Genomic DNA, 23239 nt, shown 5'->3' with positions numbered 1-23239 from the left:
GCAGACGACATGTTCGACGCATTCTGCTCCGCTAACACGTGCTGCAAGTGTTAAAAGCGTGCAGGGACAACCATTAAGCCTAAATGTGTGTTGCGTTTGACCTTTCGCTAGCAGGTCCCATCTGGGCGTCACGTATGCCGCGGCGCCAGGCCCAAAGCTCGTGTCGGCATCCTGCCGATGCATCTACACCAAGGCACAGCAGCAGCCGTGTTACCACGTGATGTCATACGTCGCGTACGTGCCAGCCAACTCGCGCTCGCTGCGAATCGACCGTGAGCACACACCGGAAGCCTGTCGCATCTAACTGCTCTCTCTAATTAACTCATCCAACCATCTAGTAAGACGTGAGAACTCCGCAATATGCAGCAAATTGTAGCAATGGCTCGGTATATTAGATAGCGTAAATATTTTTGGTACCTTAGTTGCCTCGGTCGAGACGTCGTCGTACGAGGCGCCTTGTTATTTGCAATCGCCGAGCCGAAGCCAACGGCTGAGATTGAAAGAGTTCAGGCCTGCGTTTGATTTATTATATGCAAAAAAAGAAACAGGTTTGTGATTGTAGCTGAGAAAAAAAAATCACAGCGTTAGAAAACGACAATCGGGAGACGTGAATAGAAGCATACCGAACCCGCTTCATTGTTTTAAGACTACATCAGCATTAATCGAAAGTTTCCGTGTTCTCATACGCGACCATACCAGCTGCACTGATGCACACGCGCACGACTATCGACCCAAATTTTCTGTAGACAGAAAGAGGGAAGAACATTCAGACAGGCTTTGCTGTACTTTTTCCGCACTTGTGCTCGGTCTAAGAGAGAGAAAGGAATTTAATGAGGGAAAGGTGGAGAGGTAAGTAAGTAAGTTGATACCCATGTAACTCAGAACTCATCCTCTATATATCCTCGATAGACCGACTGAAAGAAAGATAGTTCGCTCATGTAGATTGGCCTCACAGAACTTGCAAGCTGTTTAACGTTTGGGCGCGATTCCCTGTCCATTGTTTCACGGTGAATACAAAACAACGTGTCGTCAGTAGGCAGTATAGCAGGAACGACTGCTAAAACAGTTTCGGTTACCTCAAACAATCTAACACTGTACCCTAGCACGGCTGCCGCTTTGAAAATTGCTATTCCCTCTGAAGCAATGCTTAATATGTAGAAATACCTACACACCTTCACTTACAAGACTCTGGCGCATCCGCCAGCCGCTTAAAGGAAAGGCGCTTTCTACGACGCAGTCTCCGTGTAGTGAGGGCTAGGTACACTCCAAGGTGATAATACGCGAAGGGAAGCGCTTTGTCTCACTCGTTTTCGTCGGGACAGGAGGACACCTAGAGGGACGCCTTTACACTCTAGCTTGCATTCTGGAGAAAGCGCACTGCTTCGAGCTCTCGACGAATAAACGTTTGCAAAAAGTGAACGGGTGCGTCTATTGGCGTGCCCACCTGCCCCTGCCTCCGAAGGGTCAGTTCTTCCCTGGCTTCGATGAGGAGGCGAAAAAGGCAATTTAAACGTAATAAGCCTCCTGTAAATGCTCATCACGCGACACGCGACCCCCCCACCCCATGGAAGATTTGCGCGGGAAGAGGTTTTGTTGGGTCACTGAGCTTTCTCACAAGGGTGACGGCTCAAAGAGTAGTAAAGGGAGACGGGAGAGTCAAAGGGATATTGGAGGGGAAGGGTTAGGGACAGCGGGCAAAATTTAGCTTGGCGCTGGCTCTATTCTGATGAAGGAGATAGCAGCTAAGGTTAGCGCCTCCTCGCATCCGCTGGGCTTGCAGGCGTTCGTTAAGTATGTGTTGTAGTCTGATGTTTGATTTCGTGCTCATTTTGTAGCGGCCACCTTTCCTCACTAGCATGTTGCGTAATTACGCAAACTATGCACAGTCTTGCAAGAAGAACTTATCCTCCCTTTCTTCAACATGCCTACAATCATCAACGACCATCGTATCGGTATGTCACCAACAAAGACTGACCGAATGAAACAATGTACACAAATTAGCTATGTTTGTTTTACTCGTACAGCGCAACTTCTTTACGAACCGTTCTCTCACCATTTTCTTAATGCTTTCTCGCTCCAAGCCGCTAACAGCGAATAGTTGCAGTTGTTGTTGTTGTTGTTGTGACTGAGAGAAGGATGAAAAGGAAATTGCACGGGCATGCTACTGGCTCGAGCCAAGCCACCACCGCTGCCACGTGCAGATAGAGGTGAGTGCAGTCCTCGCATACGCAGAAAAATAACGTTTTGTAGATACAACGAGAATATTGGAGATGCTCTGCTTTTAATACACAGGAACACAGCATTCCTAAGCTGCCTTTTTTTGGGCGGTCAGATAATTACGTTTATTTTTTCTGCCAGGAAAGTTATGTCAGCACGCAAGTCGACTTATTCCGTGCAAACACAAACATACATTGTCACGCAGCAGCCATCCAGCGCAAAAGCTAAAAAACTAAAAATACCAAATCATGCAGCCCTACCGCTATCGTATAACGCTTATGACAGGCATTAGTTCGGGCAGCCAAAAGAAAACTAAAAAAATCTCTGCCTCTCCCGTAAACGAGAGTAGAGTAAGCATGAAATGTTTACGGGCCTAATGTCATCTCAGTGGACACCCGAACCGCACCGTACAGGAAGGGAGGAACGCCACCACCCGTTCAGCGCAATGCCTTGCCATTTGAACGCAAGGTTTTTTGAGGAAAGGAAATGGCGCAGTAATTCTCTGCCATCTCGGTGGACACCCGAACCGCACCGTAAAGGAAGGGAGGAACGCCACCACCCGTTCGGCGCGATGCCTTGCCCTTTGAACGCAGCGCTTCTCCCCCGGATCACGTATGACAACGAAGTGTAACGTGGCATTTATGTGCTTTTTGCACGCGTTATTAGAAATCGGAAATTATAATTCCGTGCATTATCAAACCCACAGCTCCACTGATATCTTGATAAACATTGAGAAGGCACTGGCAGCAGTTATTTTTTGTCTCATTTGGAGACCATCCGGCGCTTGCATGCCGGTCGCGTAGGAGGGCTTAGAGAGTCTCGTTAAATCTCGTTAAGTCTCGTACGGTGCCCGGATGTTCTCGTTTCAGAGCCCGGATGACTGGAATTCAGTGCCCGGATGAGTGGATTTCAGTGCCCGGATGACTGGAATTCAGTGCCCGGATGAGTGGATTTCAGTGCCCGGATGACTGGAATTCAGTGCCCGGATGATGGCTCTCGGTCTCGGCGTGACGTCACCACACTGCCGACAACGGGAGCTAAAAGCATTTCATGCTTAATATTACCCATCTCGAACCGCCATAGTCACAAAATGGAAACAGTTATGTCGGCCGTTAGTGCCCTGCAGCCCTAAAAAGAAATAAAAATAACATAACAGCGAGAGCTCCAGTTATCACTGCGAAACCGTAGTTGTGAAAATGTCGCATGAGCTTCGGCAAAAGGGATAGTACAAGCAATACACCTTTTAATGCCGAACGCGCAACTCGCCAGCCGGGACAACGCTCAATCGACAGAGCACGATATTTTAGGCATACCGCCAGTAGGAAAGAAGGTTAAAGTGCATTTATTGCATTTTTGTTGTATTGCATTGCATTGCATTGCACTGTATTTTATAGTATTGTATTGTATTGTATTGTATTGTATTGTATTGTACTGCCTTGTATTGTATTGTAGTTTATTGCATTGCATTCAATTTCATTGTATTATATTGTATTGCATTGTATTGGGTTTTATGGTGCATAAGAAACTCAGACCATCATGCCCCAAACACATGGTATTATTTATTTCAAAAAGTGGGTGCCCAGAGCGACAGTCCTTGTCCGGACAAGGACTCTGAGGAACCCAACAAATCAAATAAAACCCTCAGCCTTCTTCTCGGGCCTGAGGAGATTGAGGAGATGCTTCACGAAAGGCGTCAAAGCATAGGGTAAGAATTTTTAGAGTTCATAGTTCTTGTAATATTAGAGTTTGTACAAGATCGCCGCTTCTTTCAGGAATCTAGAAACAGACTAAATATCTACAAGTGGATTATCTCCTAAAAGTAAATTGGGCTGTAAGCGAATGTGTTCATTGTAAAATACAGGAAAAAAAATTCAGGGGGCACTTTGACTGTCTAAAGTGGGTAGAGGCGGAAGCGTTTTCCGCACCACCTTCGCTGTTTCTGTGGCACTGGTGGCGTCACATATATTTGAGTACTAATTACTAAGTGATGGCAAATTACTAATTAATTGTTAATTACTGATTAATGCCTGAATTCTAATTAACTGTTAATTAATGACGCTTAAGCTTCGCCTTTAGGAGTGGAACGCGACAGCGCGTTGTAGCGCTGCCAGGGAGTCTACGGAACGCCACCACCCGTTCGGCGCGATGCCTTGCCATTTGAACACAACGCTTTTTGACGAAACGAAATGGCGCAGTAATTCTCTGTCATCTCGGTGGACACCTGAACCGCACCGTAGAGGAAGGGAGGTGGGAGTGAAAGAAGATAGATAAAGAGGAGCCGTAATGAAGAAAATGAAAATTGTATTTGAGGAAAGGAAATTACGCAGTAACTGTCTCACATATCTCGGTGGACACCCGTCAAAATTCAGGGGGGCACTTTTTTGACCTAAAGTGTGGTCACTGATGTGTGGTTAAGATGTTAAGCTTCGCCCCTAAGAGTGGAACGCGACAACGTCTTGCAACGCTGCCAAGGAGTCCATAGAACGCCATCGCCCATTCGGTTCTACGCCTCGCTCGTCGGTAAATTGGTTTTTGAGGAAAGGAAATGTATCTGTCTCTCATTTGTCAGTGGACACCTAAACCTCGCCGGAAGGGAATGGAGGAGGATGAGAGTGAGTGAAGACACCGTATTCACTAGACGCGCCTTTGTTCATTCCAAACCATCGAGCTGGCATGGCGGAGTGGATAGCGTGCTCGTCTCACACGCCGAAGACCGGGATTCGATTCCTGAGCTCGACCAATTTCTTAATCGCTTTTATTTATTTATATGGCCTGACTAGTAAAGCTAATTAGGCTAAATTGGGTAATTAAGGAATTAACTAAGCTCAGTCCCACTTACTTGGAGCATCACTATACGATCCCTTCAATTGGTTGTATGGCTACTAGCCAAAGTGCAATTGGCCCCGTTTGAAATTCGCGCACTGTGACGTCACGACCGTTTCCACCAATTGAAAAGCGTGACATTTTCTGTCGACAACTGCTGCTTACAACGATGAGACATTAAAGGCTTCCGCCTTAATATTTTTTTACTTGGCCGCTCCAGTTCTGTGCACGAAAATAAAATGCGATTTACTGTGAGCTCACCTCCACATTTCTCACGCAGAGGTTTATCTTTTGTCAGTAGAAAGTTAATTGTTGGGTATATGCGTCCGATGCGTATGCGGCATAAAATTACCTCTAAAAAACATTCCTGATGCCTGCATGATTTCCATTCTCACAGAATGAGTTTTACTTAATGTAGTTTGCTATTTTCTTCAGTATTCCATGTAGACTGTGATAGTTCTTTTAGTTTATTTTTTACTTACTTTATGCAATTTGCATGGGTGTATTTACAGTCCTGAGTTCCTTAAGGCACGCTTTAGCAGCGCATGCATCAGCTCTCTCGTTGCCACTAATTCCAAGATGGCTTGTTACCCGGCAGAACTTAACTTCATGTCAGTGTTTCAGTGCTTAATATGTTTTGTACTATACCTCCTATTAAAGGTTCTCTTACATTTTGCAGTGCAGTGCTGTGATTACACTGAGCGCGTCCGTGTAGATGATGCTGTTTTGAATGTTCTTTTAGACTATTTTTGCTACAGCCACGGAAATGCCATAACATTCGGCCGAGAAAATTGACGCGCGCTGAGACAACCAGACTACCTTTTCCCACCTATCTTGCACTAAAATGCGTTAATGAGCACCCATGTATGTGTACGTGAAACGACACAGCTGGCACGGCAATTTACATATGCCTTGTAGTTGCTGCAGTAGAGCCCGATGGTTTCTTAAGACGTGAAAGTACGACACTGATCCTTATTCGCTATTTCCTGTGTAGGCTCCTTTGTACGTTGTCGCTACCATCGCGTACGTTCAAAGGCTTCTTGGCGCTTCTGTTCGGCTACCTCAGGGAAGCTGCACTATCTTTGTGGCCTTTATAATTCATACCAAAACGACAGTTTACAGGTGTTTCAGAGGGAGGTCGCGAGAAGGATGATGAGGAGACGAGCGAACTATGCCAGGGTGAAAAGTATTACCGAATATTCCGTGCACTACACTAGGAAAATCATTATAAATAATAACTTTGAAACTAGCTTACAAAGGCTGAACTGAAGGTAGTACATTCTGGCCGTCTCGCAGGTATGGTCGCTGAGATCTTGCTCGTTGTACTGTGGTGGAGAAAAGTGCCGGGCCCCAGGGGTCGAAACGCCACCCGCTTCACTAATAAATATCACCATAAATGAATTCCCTAACGAAGTCCTCGCTAAGTTTGATCATTTCATATGATTTTTTTCCTCTTCTAACGAAGTTCGAAATATATATAGGGCGATGCTACTTGTCGATGTATTGATAGGAGCGAACACCACCACAGCAGCGAGACTTGCTTAAATTACATTATGATTCTGCTAGCTACTCATCAATAACCCTTAGTGGATCTGGCGGCCGGGTAGATTAGTTGTGGGATATCTACACAACCTTTGTAAGTTCACGTCCTGCTTCCGTTATGCAAGCTGGTTAAGTCGATCGCTTTGGTTTGGTTCTGTGCTATTGGAAGACATGACGTTTCGTGTTTTATGCACTCCCGTTCGCATGATAACGTCTTTTGTTTAGAGCTCTCGCTCTTGCTTCTGCATGCTACCCACTGAATGCGTACTGTGTTGTTTTTTTGGTTTTTTTTTTCATTCGCTCAGCCTCATTCTGACTTACTGACCGCAGTTCCGACTCTTGTCAATTGAATAAAGAGTTACTCCTCTTTATCAATGCTCTTCACTAACTCAATCACCGAAAGCTATTTAAGCATATACTATTTAATCATAAGCGTACTGTTTTTCTTGATTGCGCTTCTTAGTTCTTAACTTCGCTATCTTATCATTTGCGTAGCTGGCTAACCGACCGAATTGAGGTGTGCTTATCTTCTCGCGTTTCTCCTTGTAGAGGTAACCTACGCTGTAAAGCGTGCCGCACGCATAGCTGAGTAGTGCTGCGGCGAAGCAAATTCTGCACCATTAAAGCTTTTTTTTTTTCGCCAAAGCTACTAACATTGTCCCGAAGGGATGGCAGAAAGTCTGATAACATTTTTTCTCCACGACTTATTTTTTTATCTATTATCTGATAAAAACAGCTATAAATATTGTACGAAGAGTGTCGGCAGGAAAGGCAATGGCAGCAGCTGAAAATGGTGATTTCAAGCGGTTTGTCTCATAGGGACAAAAAGGCGACTTGGGGAGTCCAAAGTGTACATTTGCCATGATTGGAGGCACACGTATAATATGATTGATTGTCTCAAAAATTTTTAAATACTCAACTTTTTTAAATTGAAGTTCATGCGTTTTGTAATTAATTGTACTATCAGCAAGAAATCAAACGGGAACAAAAGAATTGGGCCACGAACAGCAAAATAAGAAGCTTTTAATCAGGAAAAGCTCAATCTTAGCGGAGAGTAATTTCACTTCAAAGGCACGATCACAATCCTTCAGAAGTGTTAATCAACCTGGCTTGTAGTTGCTTTCAGGAGCTAGTATGTTGGTATTTTTTATGTTGGCGGCTCACATTACTTGTTCGCGTTTCATTCGTTGCTGAGAGTACATGAGCAAAAATCATTGTTGAGGTAGGGGGATGGAAGATCCGTTACTAACAAAGACAACCAATCCGAAAGTCACGTTCACCTCTTTAAAACAGATGCGCTGTCAGTTTCTGCCGGCATTTTCTTGTAATTGCATATGGCTTTAAGCGGCGCCACGTTGATCAGATTTTCAAAGCCCGAAGGCCAATCTTTAAAGCACTTTTCCTGTTTCAGGACACAGAGCGCCAACTGTACAAGCACCGGCTCCACCCACAAAGGCAGTATCTCGTGTCCGAAGCGCGCTGTCCAGTGAAGTTAACGGGCAGTACACGTTCTCCTTGTTTTAAGCTTTAGTTCTAGCTTACTTGCATTTAGCTTTCTGGTTCCGATGGCGCTCAAAACTGAACCCCTCGTTTAAAAAAATAGCTACAGAAAAAAAAAGCATACCAGCTGCTCTTGGGCCTAGGTAGCAGAAAACCCGGCGTCATGGCGCGGATTCTCTTTCGCTAGATTCTTTACCCTCGTAGCACCCAGGGTCCGAAACGAAACCAAACCAGGGGGGCGTAAAAAAATCACTCCCGCGATTTTCTTTCGAGCACCGCGAAGCCAGTGAAACACTAGTAGACCCTACTGACGCCGTAGACGAACGCACGCACGAGGGTCTCCCCCTGCCCACCAGTTTTCGCGGACTGGAAATAATAACGAAGAAACCCGATAAATCTCAAACTCACCCCCCTCCCCCTTACAACACTCCCGCTCCTCTTCGCTTATCGCCCCGCAAGCTAGGCTGGGACGAATCCCCGAGAAACGCGCGCGCGGCGAACCCGACTTCCGTCTGTCCCTCGGCTTTCTCGCCAGAGCAGCACCGCTTCCCTGCCCCGGCAACCTGGGCTCCATAGCACTTCCTTTCTTTCTTATTCCTTGCCAAGTGAAGTAAACAAGTGGACCGAACAGGCAGAAACTTAAAAATTGAATCGCTTAACCGACGCCGATGGAGGGAGGAGAGCCAAGCCGGAAAAAATAAGGAAGCGTAACGGTGAGAAAAACAGAGACAAGAAGAAAAAAAGAAGAGTAAGCAAGCATCCGGGAAGGTAGGTAGACCTTCTCCACACGCACATTTGTGCGCGAAGTCGCCGTTTCGTGAGGCGTTAAAGAAATGAGACGAAAGCGAGAGGAAAAATAAAGCGGAGAAAAAGAAAAAGGGAGGACAGAGAGTCGGTGGAGAGTTCTCAGCTCAAAGCGCGGCGACGCTTGGTTTCGGCCTATAAACCGTTTATCACGGCTCCGCGTATAGTGCCGCAGATAAGCGCACGCAGGCACAGCTGAAGGAGGGAAACCCCTTCTTTTTTCTAGTTTCTCCTTTCATGCACTTTTTTTTCTTTCTCTCGCTCACCCGACGAGAAAAATAATGCGCAAGAAAAAGTTGAAAGCCTGCGCAAAAAATGAGCGAAAAGAATGAACTAGTAAAGTAAAGAGCGGAGGGGATCGCGGAGCCGATACAGGTACGGGCCGATCCTGACGCACCGCGGTACGACGCTGCCGTCTTGTGTTCCGCGGCGTCCGGTGCGCGAGCGTGCGCGGACGGCCACAGGATGAGGGAAAGAGAGAAGCAAAGAGAGAGAGAAGAGAGAGAGAGAGAGAGAGTTGAGGAGGATAGCAGTAGTAGCTCGCTCAGGACCAGCGATCACGGACCGCGGCGATTCGCGGGCTTGACACCAGGGCGGCGGTGCGCGCACCGTGTCTGGCGTTGGCCCGAGAGAAGAACAGAAGGAAAGAGGGTGATTTGAGGTGAGGGTAGGGGGAAGAGTACGCACCACAGCGGAGTCCTCGGCCGCGATCGGCACAGCGCCGACGCTGACTCGGGTGCGCGCGCGACGAGGAGGAAATGTAGGGAGGGTCGAAAACTGAGGAGGAGGAAGTGGAGGAGAAAAGAGCGCGTGGTGGTAGTAGTCGGGGCGCTACTCGTGTACCAGCGAGTGGAAGGCTACACTGTCGCCGGCGCTCCTGGAGGGAGGAGACCTCCGACGTCCTCGTCGACGGCGCGCTTGTTTGGAAGAGCGCGCGGCGCGCTTCGGTCGCTCGCTCTGATCGCTCTTCTCCCGTGCTGCAAAGGCCGGAACGACCGGCATCGGTGGCCTCTCGCCATGTGCTGAGCGAGACGCGGGCTTTTGAAACAGACATACACTGGCGGAGAGCTGCTTTCGCGTAGTCTCCTCGTCACCGGAACGCAAGACAGCAAAACTTCTGAGCTTGTAGTCGGGCCGGCTGGGTGCCCGCGGTGAACGCAGAAAGGAGCGCCTCCAGAAACTTGAATTGTGTGCTGTCTTGATTTTTCTGGTGGAGAAACTGCCTTTGGCTTAGTGTCTCGGTGTGAAAGTGCGCGAAACAGTTTGGCATCTGTGGCACCGGTGAACTTTTGTCATCTCGTACTGTTCGGACCGTTTTGCCGAGAGGGCCGGTGACCGGCTGACCTCCTGGGGACACTGCTGCCCGCAAAGAGGTTGGTATTGCATGCTTTGCGTTTGCACGAAATTTGGGGCGATAAACACAACATTACGCTGAGCGGGACATATCATTTCAACGTCCCCACGAGGTCCCTTTACGGGAGAGTCGTGCACTTGGAAGTTTCCTTCCGGCCCTTGAAGAAACGCTGAATAGTGAGGTAATTCTGAGTTGTAACTTAAAGACTGCAGCCAGACATCGGTCTTACGATGCCAGATCAGCAAAGGAGCTTGGATTTTTATACTTTCAGTGCTTAGGGTTTTACCTGGTAGTATTTTCGTACACGGTTTTGCTCGCAGTAGGTATTGTATTGCGGCCGTTACTTCTGGATTCGTTTGCAGTGCTTAGAGTAGAGTTCAGATAGTTTGCGACAAAAATGCGCAATAAGTTTCGCTTTCCGTACAAGTCACAAAGAAAAATAATCCTTAGAAAGTAATAGAAACAGAACAAGATATGAGATGGTTGAAAAAGCAATGAAAAAAAAAGGGCGAACGAACACTAATTCGAATGTCACACAGATCTTAACGGCAATCGTATGGTTAGAATAAACTAGCGCCCCAGTTCATGCGTAAGTGTATGTGACATCATTAGGGCAGCATTACTAGTACATGAGACCAGCAGAAAGATGCAAAAATGTTCGTCGCAATAGCAAGCAATATTTTTCTGCTTCACGTGTTTGGTTCGACAACGAGAAATTTGAAAATAAGTCTCGCAGATGTGTACCTTCCGACAGAAAAAAACATTCTCGCAGGAAAAAAATTATGATGCAGATTTCGAGTACAACTTGTACCTTTGACGTACGACATAGTAGGAGTACTAGCAAAGCTCGTTACTTATACGTCGCTCGTGCATACATTAGTAACAGCGTGTTTCTTAGCTGGTAAACGATTCGTTTGCTGTTCAAGTGAACAGCGTTCACCAAATTTTTACTGTCATGTAGCTCCTATTTTGCGTTACCTATAAGTGCTACTTCATCCAGTAGGCGTGGTGAATATCGAACAAGATAACTGGCACTAGAGGCATGTCACAATACCCTTTAAAAAAACCAGGTCAAGAGCTAGTATTGGTTATTATATGGTTACAGCAACATTACCCTTTCACTACAAGAACAAGTTATGGAAACAGAAATATAGCGATGAAAAGTCACAAGAAAAATTGGTGCAGCTTTCTACCGGATTACGGAAAGATTTTTCCGGCTATGGGCAAAACAAGTTTGTCGTCTACGACTGTAGCGTCAAAGGCTAAGACATATCTTAAAAACACCCCTATTGTTTTTTGTAAAGTACACTCAGGAAGTGACTGAAAAAGCCAACTCCAGACAAACTGGAAGCACCCCAACTTAGAAAAGTATCCAAGTGTTTTGGTAATTTTATTGCGACCACGTACCCAAGCATAAGCTGGGATGTTTTTTGAATGACAGCTCTTTTCAAACCGCAGGCGCTCTACAACCATTCCCCAAGAAATATATCTGAAATACGTCTACGGAGTCATTCACGAGCATTCCGTGCCACTGTGCGCATTTTACGTCATTTTAAGATATCATCGTAGTTACGAGACAAGCACCCAACTCGCGTCTTGTGGTGGGCGTGGTCAAGGTGGTGCTTGCTGGTGCCGGAAATACTAACCTTGCAAAGGGGTCGCTCGAAATGGCGCTGTCAGTAGCTCATGTGGTCAAAATAATCAGTTAATATCAAACAATGAACAGCTATATGGATGCTAAAATCGTACAACATACGTAGCAACCTCTTTTCGCCTTGCCTTCAATTCACGTGACACTCGTTTATTTGATTTTACCCAAACAAACGACACTCTCAGGAAGTTTGATGACCTTGGTCAACACTGACACGAAGACATGCACAGAAAGTGGGCACAGGTGCACGACATCACACCAACACGTAAGCACACGAGCAATTTTAATTTCCTAAAGACGGGAACTTAACACCAATGCACAGGTGAGAGATCTTTGCCTTCATGCCTCAAATCTCTCACCAGCTATATTGTATCCAAAGATTGTTACCTTTAGGAAGTAAGCTAACAGGTGCCGTAAGCTCTCAGCAAAAACTGGAAGGGACACTCAAACTCCGCCTTCAGGTTATGACGCTACAGAGTTCATGGTTTAATGCTTATATATGCGGAATCGGTAATTCTCGACTTTGCATTCATAGCTTGCTGGGAATCCTCTTCATACCACTCCTAGCGCAGTGGTGCACCGGTTAAGCGATGCACCACTGCCCAGCGATGGCCTGTAGGTGCTGCTATCGGTGGGGTTTGTGCAACCCGGGTTGCTCTTCCCGAGCAACTTCTCGCGAGCAATTATTAATTTAACTGCCACCTGCCATGGTGGTCACCTTGCTCACAATCTGGTGGGAAGGTTTTGATGACGCCACAAGATCACGTGATCTAGGTGGCCAACCTAGTTTGCTCCAGCCGCTGTGGCTGCGACGCTTCGAACAATTTTTTTCCGACATGGTGGCACTGACGCTCTCGCATTAAAGGAACGTAGATCGTTGCTCGGACGGAAAGTTGCGCTCAACGTGAAAGGAAAGAAAGAAGGAAACAACATATTCAGAAAGTTGTATAGAAAACCGATATACACGAAACACCACAAGGCGCCTTCCTTCTTTCATACCTGCGTTATCAACTCCCTCACTTTTAAACGACCCAGCAGAAGAGCCCGCGCTCTACTTAGCGAAACGCGTCCACGCGCACGAAGCTGGCGACGGCAAGGTGACGCCTCTGTAGCTGAAGCGTGAAGTATAGTTGCACGACGTCTTCGTGACGCGAACGCTTGTCCTCCGGGCCATCGCGCCGTCGTCGCCGCCGGTGCCGCTCGCTCGTTCACCCGGAATGTGTCAAATCAGCGTCGCGCGAGTTTGACACAATGTTCTCCTCCCCTGTAAAGCGTCTACTTTTTTTATATATATATTCTACGCCTAAGCTCGGTGCTGTGCCAGTGTTGTTGCCGTAATTTCTCGCCGCGCAGCTCAAAGCTCCAGCCACACCACCTGCGCAGTAATGGCCGTGGAGCAAAAGCCGCACCCCCCAGCGATGGCCATCTTTATTGGCTGCCTGACAGGACGGGGCACGCGCCAACCTTATTTTTTCTTTATTTTTTTCCTTTAACCTTTCCATTCTTTATTCTCCTATGCCCCATTCCTACAGTACCGGTTGATATTCACGCCCGGTTACTCATCATTCCCTATCTCGTATTTATTTTCGTGTCACTCCTCACAAAAAGCAGGAAGTGAACGGTGATAACGACGGAAAAAGAAGCAGCATCGCAGGTCATACCCGGCGGGAATTCGCGCCCTGCTTGAGCAGCCTGCGTGCGTGTTTTTTTTTTTTTTTTTTCCAGCGCTCTCGCATTGAATTACGACGTGACGGCCCGCGCTCTTGGGAAGGGGCCCCCATTAGCGTGCCCCGTCGTCTACTGAACGACGTAAACGCTGCGGAACAGTTTGAGTGAACTTTCGTGATTCCCTGTCATGTCGTCGGGGGTGTGCGCGCGCCCGAGAGCACGTGTCAAGCAGCACTCGTCGGTCCCGAACCTGTTACAGAAACGTCATTTTCCCGTTCTCGGCATGACGAATAACCGGTTATACCTGATCTTCTTCTCTTTCGCATGATTTATATATATAAAAAAAGTCTAGAACTGTTAGGTGTCTGGTATACGGCGATGGCGATTACTAAGATGCATGAAATGTCATTGTTAGTGAATTTCTAAACTATTCGGCAGCTTTTAAAGAAATATTTAGCCAGAAGTACCAGTCCAAACTTAGGTAGTGTGTTCAGGTTTAATACAAGCGTCGCGAGTAGACGGAAATAAAAAAAATAGAATATACCTTTCAGCCGGCTACATACTACTAACCTTGGGTACCTGATCAGGTAAGTAAAGTCCGTGCTCTGCTGAGCGCAACTCGAAGAGAAGAGCGGCAATAGAACTGAGAACACATTAAGTAATAGGACTTTAAGAGACGTAACTTACGTGTTTGCTAAGTTGGACTTCACTTAAAATATGTACTAACTGCAGATACTGCATCCAGAAACAAAAGGCCTACGTACTTCTGAGCTGTCATTGATGGTTACAATTTCGTAACCTCCTACAATTTCACCTTCGCTACGCTTCTTGTCCCGACTTTCGCGACGCGCAGGTTTCTAAGTATACATGCTCTTCCAGAACAAGCGAGTGAAATAGTTCCTAAAAGCGGAAAAAAAAGAACATTTTAACGAGATATTAAGGCTGCGCTGACGATTTACATATACCAATTAAACGCGAACAAGACAACTGAAGTCGCAGCATAAAAACACCAACAGATTAGCTTATGGAGAAGAAATACAAGCAAGGTAGAATAAAACTTCAAAAGGAAAGTCTTCGCGTCTTCGAAGTGAAATTGCACTCCGCTAATGCTGCGCTTCACCGAATAAGAGCTTGTTATTTTCCTGTCCGTGATTAAGTCTGCTTGCTCGCGATCCATTTATCGCTGATAGTACGTAATTCATCATCTCCTGTTGTTTATTTAGCCGAAATGCTGCGCACGCTTGAAATAAACTTTCCGACAGGAGCGTTTTTGGCAGAACCTTCAGACGTTCATAGCTTCCCTTATTATAGTGCGTACACAACGAACCCCATTCCTTAACGGCATCCTTAACGCTCGTGCAATATCTTCGTGTGTGCTTTTTGCATTTGTGTGCGCGTCCAGTCCATTAGCATACTAAGGCAAGCTAACCACTCATCGCTGTAAGCTGATTTAGTTTTCCTCGTCTAACGAATCACCCACTTGAATCGCGCAGATAGCTCTCACGGGCGCTGAGCACCGAAAACGCCGGTCTGAAGGGCTCTCCCATCAGCAGAATAACAACTCAAGCACCAAGAGGGTAGGCGTTTTCGAAAACACCGCAACACACCGTCTCTCTCTTCTGGTCCAGTGCGTTTTGGATCGCCGGTTGCAACTATACTCCACACGCGCTTCCAAAGCCTGTCACCGGCGAGTTAGACGGCGTTCTGAGACGCCGAAAGCGAACCTGTGGTGCCGGGTCGCTTGGGCGCGCATCGGGGGTATACAAGCTCGAGCTATATAGAACCGCAGTGGTGGACTCGGAAGCGAGGGAGGGAACGTGCGCGCCTGTGTATCATTCTCGAATTTAAATTAGTGGCTTAGAAACGGGGCTCCGAGCAGAGGTCAGCGAACGGGAACGGCTCGGGTTCGCTAGAGCAACGCCACTGGACGAGAGCGACTGGTCCAGTCTATACAGGGCATTGCTAGCCGATAATCCTCTGCCGCCGTCCCGCGAGCCCCAACCCTAGTTTTCGAGGGAAACTTTTCCGCGCACTCGGAGACTCGCCGCTCCCGCCCTCGCCGCCGACCCCGTCTCATTAGGAAATCCGCGAACGTCCAACTGAATTCCAAATCAAGCGATCCGAGGAGAAAGTCGGCGAATTTCGAGGGATTATCGGATCAAAACGCAAGCGCGTTAAGCCGCCGACTAAAATAGGGACGCTCATTATTAATAACGCAGCGCATTGGGTTAGCGGGTCCCCTGTTTAATCGTGGCGAGATTGCCTGTGCGCGAGTACAAGAGGTAAAGAGGTTTCTCGCTGTCGTCATGAGAGGGCAGTAAGGCTTAAAGGCAAGAAAACGCGGCATGCAGTACATGTGTGGGCAGCGCTGAGAACTCGAACTCTGGTTGGGTACTTGCGATTAACTTGTATATTTTTGCAGACGTGGCAGCCCGAACAAGAGTGGCGCCCATGCAGGCGTTATTTATTAGTTGCAGCGGTATAGTACCTCAAGATAAAACGGAAAATGGAATGTTATGCACAAAGCAAATGCAGGAAAACCATTAGAGGGATTAAACCTGGGCGATCGCCTTTGCCTTACCGGACACCGCAGTTTCTCCCACAACCGCCCGCTCTGCCTGCTGACTGCCTACGCATCCATTAGTTATAATGGTAATGATTGAAACTGACAGTGCAGCCATCGACCAACTCAAGTTTTTCCTTTGGTTTGCGAGCGCGGCTTCATTCGCTAGTTCGGTCTTCGTGACTGTTATGTCTTCGTTAATAAAAACTCACAGAAATAGATTATGCTATGCGTGCAGTAATACGATCCGCACACTACTGCGTGTGCCTTTGCCCTCATTCAATAAATGGGGTATTGTTATTATGGTATAGTTTCAAAGGCAGGCAAAAAAGCTACGCTACAGTATAGGCAAGTGTTAATTTTTAGACAGTTCCTTTCTACACGGAATGAGTGGTCTTCAGCTGCCCTCCACGCAGGACGACGCTAAAGAAACTATTCTGTGTTGACGTGCCCCGCATTGCTATCTTACACTGCGTAAACACTCTGAAGATCTCACAAACCTGCGCAGTTCGAACGCCCAGGGTTCCGTTCAAGGTTGCGGATCGCGTGCTTTACACGATTTAACGCATTTGCTTGGCAACGCAAAACTGAACTCGTCTATGAACTATACCTAAAGAGCATGTCTCTGACGCTATGATGGCTCCGCAAATTATGTCCATCACTACTAAGTGGTCAACGTCCTCGAAAATGTAGATGTTGGCTTTCTGCATGTTTGTATTGAGTTCCGAAATTTCCTCACCATGGCGGTACTTGAGACTTAACCTTTGAATGCAGCATTTAGTTCCTGTTCCGTATCAGTCTATACTTTGCCAAACAGTTGCAAACTCATGCACCTCCTCAGAAGGTGAAGTAGAGCAGGAGCTCGTTCAAGACGTATTGGCAAGTACAGATCACGAATCTTCGTACGTCTCACAAATGCCTATATGCGTGCAATGCAAGATTTTTGCCGATCGGAACGGCTGTTGCTCCAATGCTGACCAGTATACATAAGCTCAGGTAAAATTTCACGCTTAGCTTCTTCAGTATGGTGATTGTCTTCTTCACTATCACGATCCCCGCATGAGGCCGCGATTGAGAGAAGCATGGCACATACTCCGCAGATTCAGACCACGCCATTGAGAGCTTTTCGCTTGACTATAGATATGATAACAATCTGGTATCAACTAGTTTCCAGTCCCTCCCAGGAAAATCCCGACTACCACAGACCGTCTGTCATGAATGGCCCCACAGCTTTTGATTGCGCTTACCGGCACAAAATGTCATCACTACCCTCGTCGCACAGGCTGCAATGAGGGCCACCCCTGGACGAGAGCCTCTCGCGTTTTTTTTTTAACATTAGGCTTTGTCCTACGCAGCCTTTCGCTTTGAATTCACAGTCCTGCTAACAGATCACTGCATGTTTCGCCAAAGGCATTCAGTCTTCTCAATTACCCCAGGACTGTTACTAACACGTACTCTCCCTCTAATTCACGCAACTCTACCATGTTTAAGGTTCGTTACAGGTGTCCTTTTTCCTTCCACGATCGCATAGCTTAATACATACAACAATAATTAGCTGAGGTGCCGGATGGAGGCAGACACAGATCCGTGTACTGTGCGATGTCAGTGCATGTTAAAGAACCCCAGGTGGTCGAAATTTCCGGAGCCCTCCACTACGGCGTCTCTCATAGCCTTAGTCGCTTTGGGACGTTAAACCCCATAAACCAAACCAAACCTTCCTTGGTTCTAGTGCGCCGCGAACACATACAAGACTGCCAAAGTCGTCGAGATCTTACCATAATGGCGAAAAAGAAAAACGCAATGCTCCATCGAGGCATAGAGCGAGAGCAAATGACAGGACGTGACCGCCGATACAGACTGCATCATTGTATACGTGCGTAATTTGCGGGCAAACGTCTACAAATGAAGGGGTGTTTCATTGCCGCTATACAGTTACGCAGACTACAGCGCCGTGCTTAACAATAACCCGCACCAACCCCGTACTTTCCTAGCTCGCTTAACCACAGCAGTTCTGGCGAGCCGGGGGCTTTTTCTGCGGGCCGATATATGTTCGGAATGAGCCCTGTCCCACAGGAGTTTTGCAAGCGAACACCGAAAGTTCCCTTTGATACCTTTCGATACGAGTTCTCCAGCGCCATTTGGGACACGCGCATGAGATTCCACGCAAACCGAAGAAAGAAAGATGAGCGCCCTGGCAGAAAAGCTGACTGTCGCAATAAGCGCGATCCAAGCGGCCGAGTACCTGGAAAGTGTAGCGCAGGGTATGGTGCAACCGCCTTGCTCCTGAAGTGAACGCCTTTCGTCCGTGTAGCACACCAGTAGGTCTCTAGGGAAAAGAAAGAAAGAAAAAAAGTGGTGGTGGGTAGCTAAGTTGTGCGAAGACGGGTCGGTGACTTGGTGAGTAGCAGGCTGTAATGCATACGGGTACTTACTGGACGGGTACTTACTGGTAAAGGTAAAGGACACAGGTATCGTGTGACGGTACCTTAAGTACGTACTTTCCGTTTATATCCACACAGCAGTTCGTTATTCGTTTCGGTACGTGAATTCATTTTATACTGAAGGAATGAAGATTACGGTTGACCACTAGAAGCAGTCGTGAGTAGTAACCAACTTTAAATTGTCCTTCATTAAAGTTTTCTGCCTGTTTTTAGAGTTTGCCGCTTGTGCGGCTTCGGGGAAACCAACTTAGGAAGAAACTGAAGACGATCTTCGTGAGTTTTCGATGCTGTCTGACTGACTTTTCGGACCATTTTAAAACCCCTCTTCCTACCTGAAACTTTTAGCGAACAAAGACGAGACACAGAGAGGAAAGATAACACGAGTGCCCTTGTCGGCCTTCTCCACTGACCCTCGTCTGTGTCTGTTTAGAGCTTTACGACGTGCTGTTTAATTAAACTGCGACTTCAAAGTGGTCTATTTTTTAAAGAGATTATGTAATCATGCGCTTGGAAACTTCTTATTTTATTTGCTAACAAATGTACCTTTATTTTTCCATCGGTGCCCATAAGCGCTTAGCTTGATTGGTGTAATTCGTATTTAAAGCTCTATAATCTTGCTGTATGCCAGGTTATTCTCTCAAGTAAAAGGTGCGGGGGTGGGGGTCGAGGCAAGCGGTGATGCGTAAGTTCCAGAAGAGATCCAGAAGTTTGTTTAATAAGTACGGTAGGATGTATTATAGACGAGTACAGTATTTCTAAAAAATATAAAACACCAAATTTTTCTTCCCAGCCATTCGCGATGTATGGCTAGTCTTGCTGTGACAATGCTCCACATCTTTCGGCAGAGACGTGAACTACCATTCTCATTTCACAGAGGTTAGGAGTTTCAGGACTGCTACAGGGACTACACAGCATTTCTTTGCAGTGAAGCCACTCGCCTGCTTACATTTGGAAAAGGCTGTACGTGATGATAGCCAGGGAAATCTATAACAGCGGCCCACTAAGTGCCTGTCCTGAATATCTTGTTCCTAGCAACAACACGAAATCGGAAAGCTGTCTTGAGGTTTTCGAATCTGGCCAAGAGTAATTGGCGGATATGTGTTTTACAATGAAGAAGACGAATTTAATGTTCCATGTAAAATGTTTCCTGCACAGAGCGGAATTCGCAAACTCGCTGCTTAGCCAACATGAATCAGTAATAATAAACCGATTAGATTAGCTAATCAGCCCGATATTGGAAATGTATTAGCAATGGCCGGTCCTACAGAGTACCAGAGTGAAACCATCCATTTGCAGTATTGGGCCAATTTCCTGTGCAGTTTGGGATTATGAGCTTCATGTACCTGCCTGTCAGCTTACGCAGTCGGAATTCGGCCTTACTGATAACGAGAGGAATGTGGAAAGAATAATAAAGACCTCGATCGGCTTCACGTCAGTGCTCAAAAAGCTGCGTTCATTTCTTTGTTTTTAACAGTTGTGACTGATAACTATTTGGAAGCAGGTGTTGGGCTGTAACCTATTAAGAAGCTAACCAAAGGTATTATAGGAGCTGAATGTGTCACTTTATCATTGCATAGCGGAAGCAGGGGCCTGCATCGCGGTTTTGTGTACCACCACCACCACCAACTGCGCTGGTCCTGAGTCACGAAATGTCAGGCCATCGATTACGGCACGGCGGTCCAGGAAACGTCAAGAAATGTGCGGTCTATTTATGACGCTCGCCACGGCCTCGCCTTTCACGAAGACGAGTTTCTCAGCACAGGAGTTTCTCAGCGGTGGAAGAAAGCAAAACGATTAATTCAAAACGATTTCTAGCTTAAAGTAAGCCGCTGGTCTCAGCTTGGAACAATGAGATTGGCTATTTGTTTTCTCAGCTAGAGGGCGAGGTTGAAATTTTGCTCAAACTGAAGTGTTTTCAGGTCACTGAAAACTGCGCGTGGTCGGCATGTTTTATCGTGTTCGTGTTGGAAATATTATACTTGACATTACAGCGTTGAGTGTTGCTCGTAACGCCGTGCCAGCATCCTCCATAACCGTAGTAGGAACAACCAAGAAATCTAGGTCACTCACGAAACAACGGGCACAAAATCGCGACATGTCACTCACAAAAACTGCCGTCCGCTGACGTCAGTAGTTACAGTGCCCGCCGGCGACTCTGCAAGTATAATATTCATTGTTAAGAAACAAAGGTTGCTCAAACAGACGCCCTGGCAGCACAATTTCTTCTTAAGATTCGTAATCAGAGAATAGAATTTTGTAAGAAACGTATTACAGGAAATCTGGTACGGAAATCATGGGATGCACGGGTTTACGAATTTATCGCTTGTTAGCCTCTGCACTGTGATGCGTACTCGAGTGGCCTTATCAAATATTTACAGCTCAATTTGAACTTTTTATGGTTTCCAGTTTTTCGCGTTTTCATATTTTTCGAAATTCTAGCTGTATTCGATCGCATGGATTTCAGTTTGTTTAAATATTGAAGACTCCCGCCCAACAGTGTGACGGAAGCTTGGAAAGCGTCTGTGCCAAACATGTCTGTCCTAGTCCGAGCTAAACCTTCTTTACTACAATGTGCACATTACACCAGCAGAGTTAAAATAAAGTTTTGCACTGTGAAAAACAATAAAAAAATCCTGCTAATTTACTGACAAGAAGACATTCTACGGAGTGTAAGCCACTTTGAGAGCGACACTATTAACCATTTAGAGTGGGATGCCTGCGCTTTCTACCATTTTCTTGCGTTACTAGCAGCCGTCCATAATTAATATCGCACATACGCTTACGCCACGCAATCTTCATCAAATGTTTAATGAAATACACGGCTCACATGTTTCCTGAGGTATAGATTTCCTATGGCCTGATAAAATTCTTCCGTAACCTTGTCTCATTGCAGCTTTCTTTATTTTATTTATTTCATTTTTCGTTTTCTCACAACAGCTTTGTAGACAAAGCCTTAAGTTTGATCCGGTGGGCTTGTATCACACTGTATAAATTTTACAGGCGTTTTCTACAGACCTGTGCCCTCTCAAAAGGCCTGGATAGCTGGGTACCCATTATCGTAATAAATACGAGGAACTACTTCAAGATGAGGCCACTGTCCTCGGAAGCTTTCTGTCTCTGCCTGACTTGACATCATTTGGCGATGAAGTGAATTCCAATGTTCAAAATAAAGACTTAAAAAAAAAAAACACTTGCTCTTTCAGGTGACGCCGAAATCCCACTTCTGAGTACGAAATTCTTTTACCTCCTATTCTCGGCAAACTCAGCCGAAGTTCGTCCCGAAATCACAGCTAAGTCGTCGCTGAAACTAACGACCTGCGAAGAAATATTTTCCGTCTAAATAACATCTTGCAAAAAAAACTTTTTCTGGCGCTCCAAGTTGGATTGGAACCAACGCTAACGCAAATAAAGCATATTCGTTTCCGACGTCTCAGAGCTCTCTGCGGTTTCCGCGACAACTTGCACTGTGAATTGCACTTGGTATTGCACTTGGTATTGTGAATTGCACTTGGTCAAAGGACGCCAATGCGTAACAGACGGAGCATTTTTGTGCGCTGGTAGCTCCTGCAATGAAACAGTGCAATGAAACCAGTGCAACCACTGCAATGAAACAGTGAAAAAAATTAGATCTGAAGATAACAGTCAGAAAAGTGATAAATAAATAAAAATCAAAGAAACAAGGCGGTGCGGTTTAACTGCAACGAAGCTTATCCTAAAGGTGTTAGTAGACACAGCAGGCGCGTCCGAAACGACACCATACGTCCATTCACCTAACTCTTCTTCTTAATTCTTTTCGGCAGCGAGTAACAGAACTCAATTACAAAAACCATTTCCTTTCATTCTGGCTCCCCCATTATGCAAGGTGCTATTCTGCAGGCAGGATAAACATGGGGGTAGCATGAAATTTTCTTTGCAGATATTTATCTTTGCTAAATTAAAAGACAAATAAGCTAAGATATTTCAGGCACGAATGGCATCCTGGACCCAATCAGAGAACACCGAACAAAACTGTCAGAAGGTAAAGGGGCCAAAACTAACAATTACTCGCGCCTTTGTAGCATCTCACCAGTATCAGTTGTCACAACGCACAGCCCCCACGAGATCAGGGGGTTTGGACTTAGTCTATGTAAAAACGGGAATAATTACTCGTCATCAGCCACTCAAGCACAGGAACACGGCTACGGAGACAGCTATACAACTTTTACAGAAACATCGTCGTTGAAGAAAATTTCATTCTGGTCCAATTACTCGTCATCATCCCCTCAACCACACCAACACGGCTACGGAGACAGCGATACAACGTTCACAGAAACTTCGTCGTTGAAGAAAATTTCATTCTGGTCCGAGGGTAAGACTCTGGACCAGAGGCAGTCATTCTGCCAAGAAAACCTACCAGAACTTTTTTGTTTATTATGTCTTTACTCGACATGAGTACCCAAAACACAAGTGTAAGATCATAGATTTCATGCCCTTTGGCACAACCAGCCGGTTCACCATGTTCAAGACCTCAGCGCCACAGTTGCTGCTTCAAAACTTCCCTAAGTTAATACACTATACTTCTCACAAAGTAACTACTCACCGGTCGTGCATATCGGTCGCAAAGTCTGACTGTCATCCTGCTCCGCCAGACTGTGTGAAGACCCGACAGCATGACCAGGCCACACGGGATAACATCA

General features: G+C 46.3%; 1 protein-coding gene across 2 annotated transcripts in view; it reads left to right on the top strand.

The window, feature by feature from the left end:
* The window catches only part of LOC149339465 (cell adhesion molecule DSCAML1-like), a 240909-nt gene that overhangs the window by 15658 nt on the left and 202012 nt on the right, over window positions 1-23239 (top strand). Inside the window, exon 1 of one of the 2 annotated variants that reach the window (XM_089550483.1) lies at window positions 9694-10259. The exons of the other annotated variant lie outside the window; for it this stretch is intronic. The gene's annotated coding sequence lies outside the window, so the exon portion shown is untranslated. Of the gene's footprint in view, window positions 1-9693; window positions 10260-23239 lie in introns of those variants that run through there. 2 annotated transcript variants of the gene reach the window in all.

Source organism: Amblyomma mixtum, chromosome 6 (assembly GCF_055824585.1).
Source record: "Amblyomma mixtum isolate Tamu chromosome 6, ASM5582458v1, whole genome shotgun sequence".
NCBI classification, from domain to species: domain Eukaryota; kingdom Metazoa; phylum Arthropoda; class Arachnida; order Ixodida; family Ixodidae; genus Amblyomma; species Amblyomma mixtum.
Note: the sequence above shows the minus strand (reverse complement) of the source record. Positions and strands in the feature narration are given on the sequence as shown.